This window comes from Camelus dromedarius, chromosome 3 (assembly GCF_036321535.1).
Source record: "Camelus dromedarius isolate mCamDro1 chromosome 3, mCamDro1.pat, whole genome shotgun sequence".
Taxonomy (NCBI): Eukaryota; Metazoa; Chordata; class Mammalia; order Artiodactyla; family Camelidae; genus Camelus; species Camelus dromedarius.
The window spans coordinates 31,108,958-31,116,172 of NC_087438.1; the positions used below are offsets into that span (position 1 = coordinate 31,108,958).

The window sequence follows — 7,215 nt, forward strand, 5'->3', positions numbered from 1 at the left end:
GTCATCTCACAATGCCTGATTTCTTGCTATTCTGACTCTGGGAGAAAGGAGTAAGACTCAGTATTAATGTAATAAGCTTAATGAATTTTGTTATGGTGCCGCTGGGGAAGAGTCCTTCCCTCTGGCTGGGCATCTAGGTTGTTTTCCCCCAGGCTTAGATGCCGAGACAAAGATTTCAGTGTGAACAGTTTGACTTAGAAGATGATCCAAGAAAGCTCCAGGTCAGATGTAGAGAAGAGGGAGGGGGGGAGGAGGTCGGTAAATGTGCGCTGTGGAGTAGGCTCCTGCTGTGAGTAACTGGGCCCTGTGCAGTTAGGGATTACAGGAAACTACAGAACATGCCTCAGAGTTCTCCCACCCGCATGAGGAAGAAGCTGGGGTTTCCAAATATTTAATTCTAAAAACACAGCATCCCTGGATGGAGAAGTCAATTAAACACAGGAGAAGTCAATTAAAGCATTAAAGGATAGAAAATTCCAATACTTTAAAAATTTTCTGAGCATAAACTGCCAAAATTTTTCACAGTGAAAACATATATAGATGTTATCACTTACGAATGTTAATGTAAAATCCTAAATAAATCCATAAATATAATCCTGTGGTGTATTTAAATATTAATATAAAGAAAGTAAATGGAGTTTATTTTAAGAATATAAGGATGATTTGATAGTTGAAAAATCTATTACTGTAATTCACCATATTAATTAAGTTCAATGACCAAAGAAAAAAACCATTTGGTAAAATTCACCATTCCTGATTTTAAAAACAACTTAAAATTTGATTAAATGAATAAGTGATCAGTGCTAAACACTAGAAACATTTGCATGAAGTTCAGAACAAAGTAAAGATGCCCACTGTATCAGCAGAGAGGCTATATTATGTATTGCTGCATAACACTGTGGGGTCATCTCACTGTACACATGGCTTGATTATCTGAAGGCATTCACTGATACTCAACAAGATCTAATGCATCTGGGACGTTGTCTCCTTCTGAAACAAATTTCAGCAGAACTGCCATTGGGATTTCTTCAGAACAGCCTTCATCATAGAGCATTTCTGTGACACCTCCTCCAGGAATATGGACACAAAATTCAGAATCATCTATTTCAGGAACATATGGCTTTTTTCCCCCTCCATTTCTTCCCAGGTAAGGCTCTGTATTTTATTTTGAACACTTTTTTGCATACAGGATGTAAATAGGCACCTGAAGGGAGTACTGCAGAGCTAATGTCACCATGGTGATATGAGTTACTGCTTGAAAGGACCACCACCTTGGCACAGTCACTGCTTTTCACCCAGGAATTCACAGAACGGCTTTGATTTATACTTAATAAAAATGGATCTTAACTGAAGAGCCAGTAGTTTCCTTGAAGGCAATGCATACACTTCAGCGTTTGTACTGAGTGCCACTGAATTTTCTTCCGTAGTTGCATGTGGGTTTCTAGCCATCGGCACAAGACAATCAGTGTAGAAGTAACCAATCTTACACATATTCAGTGTGGAAATAATTAACTCTATTGAAGTTGGCCAACATTTCCAACAGAAACTGCTGGCATCAGGAGCATGTACCCCATGAGGTCCTCTCAGGAGGGAAAGAACATCCCCCTCCTGGGGCAGAAATCACCAGCGGCTGGATGAGCTGGTGGGCCAAATTATTTTTCAAGGGACCAAAACATTGATTAGAATATGTGCCTAATTATATTTTTTTAGTGATTTATATAGAAGATCTGATTTTGTGTGTGTGTGTGTGTGTGTGTGTGTGTGTGTATGTTTGTGTGTGAACTTCTGAGATGTATGATGGATATCAGGGTGGGAGGGAGCATAACTTTATATTCCACCCCATATTTTATAGTTTGACTATTAAAATTGTAAAACAATTTTTGATGCCTTGATTACATTGATCAAATACATAAATTATTTTCTAATTCTTAAAATTCAATAATTGTATTACAATTAACATTGTATAATAATTATCTTAGAAATTAAGAAAATAATGATATATTCAGTAATTTGGGGAACAAAACTAAAGGAAACTTTTTTCAAAGTATATTTTATAGAAAGTCTTGGAAATGCTGTTAAAACAATGACAAAACGGCCATAACAACAACCATAACAGAAAAGTGTTCTTTGGCCAGAATGATTGGAAACACCTTGAACTCTACCTCAGACAGCAATAATGAGTATTCACATATGCAAGCCTCCTAAAAATCTTGCAAACAAGGAATTTTATTTGTTTAACCAAGCATTTTACGAACACATTTAATCAGATAATGTTTCTGTGTTCAACATCGCATATTAATACCTCACAAAACATACTTGTAACATTTGTTTAGAACTGTACCAGGGGCAATGTGATCATTTCAGCTGCATGAGACTGGTTGGTACTGAAACACTTGATTCAGACTCGCTCGGCCGCCAACTGGAGAAATTCCAGGGGGCTGGCATCTTGGCCACACTCCTAGGTGCCATAGTCCTTCCTTCTTTCCCTGGGAAGTTATATATGCTGAGAGGCACGCTGCCCTCACCTAGAGGTCATATCCATGGCTGGGATTCTTTTGAGATCCATGAGAAAGAGAGCAGCCACAGGACTTTATTCTCTTTGGTATCAGGCAAAAGCCAAGATGCTCTCATCAGAGAAGACTCTTTTCTCAGAAACTGGGCAAAAATTGCATTGGAATACTTCAAGTGGCAGAATCCTGTTGATTCCTTTGCAAAGGGGCTACCCTGGACTCCTTGGTGGCATTGTTTGCTTATGCCCCTGCTATTCGAACTGGAGGGTCACCATGTCACTGGCCTGGACTGCCAGCCCCGGCAGTTGGGAGTGAAATGCAATTGGCATGCAGGGAGAACTTGGAGGATGGAAAATTCTTCCACATAGCTGCTAGAAGGGTAAGGGTTTGCCAGTCCTTTTTGTTTGCTTGGTTCATTCTGGGGAGCACAAAACAGTTACATAATTCTAAGGATAAGAAATCACCACTAAAAGGTGAAATATTAGAAAATGAAACATGTATGAGTAATCACTGAATTAAAGAACTGAAAATAAAACTTACCTGTGAGACATACAGAAGCAGCACTAATGAGAGAAGTTATAACATATATGCCTAAATCATTTCAGAATTATGAGGAGTAAATTTGAACAGTAAAGACGTAAACGCCCGCATATAAAGCAAGTGTGATTTTGTTGTTGTTTCATGAGGTTTTCCCTCATTAGTGAATCCTTCTATATCGGACTTCTTACAAAGCCTCTCAGATAATGTATCATGCTCTCAGTATGTTTTGAAAGGCAATGGTCTCTTTTGAGGAAAACATACTAGCCTTATATGACAGCCCTCAATGCTAGTTTTGAATAATTACAATAAAGTTTACCTGACAGAACTGGTTAAAGAAGATAGTAAGGAAATTGAATGCGGATTTAGTGATTATCCTTGAGTAAGTGATTTTACAGTGATAAGTTTGGGATTTTATGAGACATATGGATCTTAAAAATTATTTGGAATAAAAATATAGTGGTCACAGTTTAGAGATCATGCAAATTCATTATGGAACAAATTGGAATGAATGAGAAAAACTGTCTTATGCAAATGAAATTTAAGTGTGTGAGGAAATTCCTGTGAACTGTCAGCTGTGAGTTAAAACTGTGCTGCACCTTAAACAGCTTAGATCATGTGAAGATTACGTGCATTAGGAATAAGTACACAGTGACTCACAAAGTGGAACTAGTGGCGAAAAGGACAATAATTTCAAAGATGCACTTAGCGAGTTTAAATAAAATTGTTTAAAAAACTGTGAGCGAGGGGTTTCCCATACTGCATGTAAAAAGCTTAGAAACTGCCACTCTGTTCTAATGACAAGTAAAAAGCTAAACAAACTGGAAAATCAACAACCTACTTAGACCTGTAAGAGAAGTGGGGTGACAAGGTAAGCCATGGTGCCCCATGTTGCAGAGGCAGACCGGTCAACACAGAGAATCACAACTTAACCAGAGCAGCAACCCCCGCGGGAACCATGGTGAGGACAGGGAAGCCTGATGATTGCTGTAATTGCTGTAATAGAATGAAGATTATTTGAGGAAAAATAAATCAAGAAACTAAAGTAAATATAAATTTCCATAGAGATAAAATACTGATAGCACAAACTAGGAGCAAACAGTTATATAAAGTATATCTAAGTAGAAATACTGAGAATGAAAAATAAAATTATTTAAAGAGCTCGTTAGAGAGGATGAGTAGCCTAACTAACAATGAATTAGTGGGATAGAATTTCAGACTGAGTAACTTTTCCAGAAGACATCATAACTAATGAATTAGAAGCAAGCACTAAAGAAATTAAGGAAGTGTAAATACCCTTATAATAAAACTTCTGAAAAATAACTATAAGTAGGGAGTATGGATAATATAAGTAATAATCGCTAATTTTTTTTAAAGTAAGGATATCTGAGAAATTAAAGGATGATTCAATATCAGGTAATTTGTAATGTTATTCATTATTTTTAATAGGTCAAAAGAAAGTAATATTCCTTCAATAGATTTAGAGAAAGCAATAGAAATATTTCACCATTTATTTATTATGTTAATAGGCCACACAGCATTATTAAGCATAGTCATCGTGCTGTCCATTACATCCCTAGTATGTATTTATCTTATTTTAAAAATCAAGTATCTGGAAATATAAAGGAAAACTAGGTCATGTCAGTTTAGGACTTTAGATTCCAAGGCGTCATCTTTTAAAGTATGCTGACCTCATATTTCAAAGAACATGAAGGAGACATTTAAAGAAAAAAGAAATAAAAGTGTCAAATCCCTTCACAAAGGGAAAAAAATGATACGTATCTAAAGAACAAATTAAATGACAACTCAAAAACATGCTATTTATTTCATGCTTTTTTTTTTAATCCAAAAGAGGTTTTAAAATCAGATGAATAAAGGAATTTATACTGTTCCATAGAAACATATAAATATTGCAGATGTTTTAACTATATAACAATCAAAGTTTAAAGAGTTAAGACATAAACAGAGAACATATTACTGGAATATTCATCTCAAAGACAGTGACATCATTGTTCATGGAGCTGATCTGATTTTTGGTGGCTTTCTGAAGAATTCTCTTAGTTCTCCAAATCATTTCTGCTATTCTTTTAGCTTCCAACAATAGCAGCTAGTTTACTATGCTTTATTTTCATAGTGAGATAGTTGCATTTTGGAATAACATTTAACTGGTATATTTTAAGACCCATTGCAAAGTCATTTCCCATCATTAACCATCGCTTACTTGTAAACTGTTTCACTGCTTTGGCCAGGATACCAGGCATATCAAAACTTTTATTTCTTTCCATCTCTGACTCCAAAAAGATTTAGAAAGCTGAGAATTAATACAATTCAGCATGACTAGAGAGATATTCATCCCCTGAATCAGTTTAGTTTCTTTGGCTTAAATTTACAATGATGCAGTAAGCTTTAGAGTTCCACACCTGAACCCAGTAATTGTTGGTTACTTTGCACTTCATAGTCTCACTTCAGCTCTTTGTGTAACTATCTCATGTATAACTTTGTATTTGTTTTCTCAACACAAATACCCTCTGGCAATCCAGACTTCAGTAAGACTCTAATCTATATAAACATATGACCTATTTAGGGTACACCATGGGAAAATTGTCTTTAATGGCAAAAGACTGTAGACTATGCATCAATAAATACTTGATAATACTTATTAATAAAACATCAATAAATACTTGATAATAACATAATACTCATACTCCAGATAGTCAGACTCACCTGATTCAAGGATTGTACAAGGGGGAGGTATAGCTCAAGTGGTACAGCATGTGCTTAGCATGCACAAGGTCCTGGGTTCAACCCCCAGTACCTCCTCTAAAAATAAATAAATAATAAACCTAATTAATAAACCTAATTACCCCACCACCACCAAAAAAAATAAATAAAATTTAAAAATAAGAAGGCATGCTAACAAAAAAAAAAAAGAAAGAGAATATTTAAAAAAAAAAAGGATTGTACATGGACTGTGGTATTACAAAATAATCATTACTTCTCTGTGTAATTCTGGGGCAAGTACATTTAGTGAGTGTGTCAGTACAAAAGCTGGAAATGTATCAGACTGAGAAATGGGAATAGGTTTCACCAAAACAAGAGGAATGAACAGATCCCAGAGGTGTGTGCAGAACCGAAGTCCAAGAAGTTTGGAAAGAAATGTTCACTAAACCAAACGGGTAAGCAGCAGATGTAGAAATTGAACTGAGGTGCCAAAATTTCAGGAAATCAGAAGATGCGAGTAATTGCAAGCAGACCCAGAGAGAAAAGAGGTTTCTAGTGTGAAATGGCATATTGTTTGCAGCCCATAATCCAGCTGGTCTCAGCTCTGCCCAAAAATATCCATGAAAGCAGAGGAAAAACCCGAAAGTCAGAACACTATAAAGCAGAACTGACAATAAACCCATTACCAGTATCTGTAAGGAATGTTCCTAAACTACAGAGCTGAGAGGGTTGCACTGAAAATTGTAATAGGTATTCCAACCTTACTTGCCCAATCAAAAGTAGGTTAAAATGTTCCCTCTTTGCTATTTTTCCTGCTTCAGAAATCACTCTTCATCAATTTGGAAATTAGAGAACTATCTATTATATGGAAACGACATTTTGAGATTCCTCTTCCCTCCCCACAACCCAATGACCATGACCATCTCTCTTTGTACGTCTATTTCGAGACTATAAAAAATGGAAAGAAAACAATTAGACAGGAATGTGTGTGACTGTATGTGTGCTGGGGTAAGGTTGTCTCATGAGGTTGTACAATATCCTTGAAGGTTTAATCTTTATAAGCAGAATGTCACGTGGAAAGATACGAGTGAGAAAGAACTCAGAATAGTGTAAGTTTTAAAAGCATCATTTATTCAGAGCACTGTAGAATTCAGCGCTGAGGTCCAGGAGGTCCTATCTCAGATCAGCAACACTTCACTGGCACTTAGCCAACAGATATCGGGCTAAGAATTATGTGCATCCCCTGCTTTCTGTTTGGAGTCCTGGGAAAGGATTCTGTCAGTTTGCTTTGTCTCGAGGGTCAGTGGCAATCCCATCAATAGAATCTGAGACATCCAAAAGGAAAAAAGGTATATTTTTTTCTACAGAGCATTCACTGGGGTGACTCACATCACATCAGTGAGGCACAGTCCTGTATAAACTTTGGTAACTACTGCAACTTTCTAAC

General features: G+C 36.5%; 1 pseudogene; it reads right to left on the bottom strand.

Annotated features, from left to right (window-relative positions):
- Positions 1 to 909: 909 nt before the first annotated feature.
- LOC105084381 (proteasome assembly chaperone 2-like) lies at positions 910 to 1,601 on the bottom strand (annotated as a pseudogene).
- Positions 1,602 to 7,215: the final 5,614 nt, after the last annotated feature.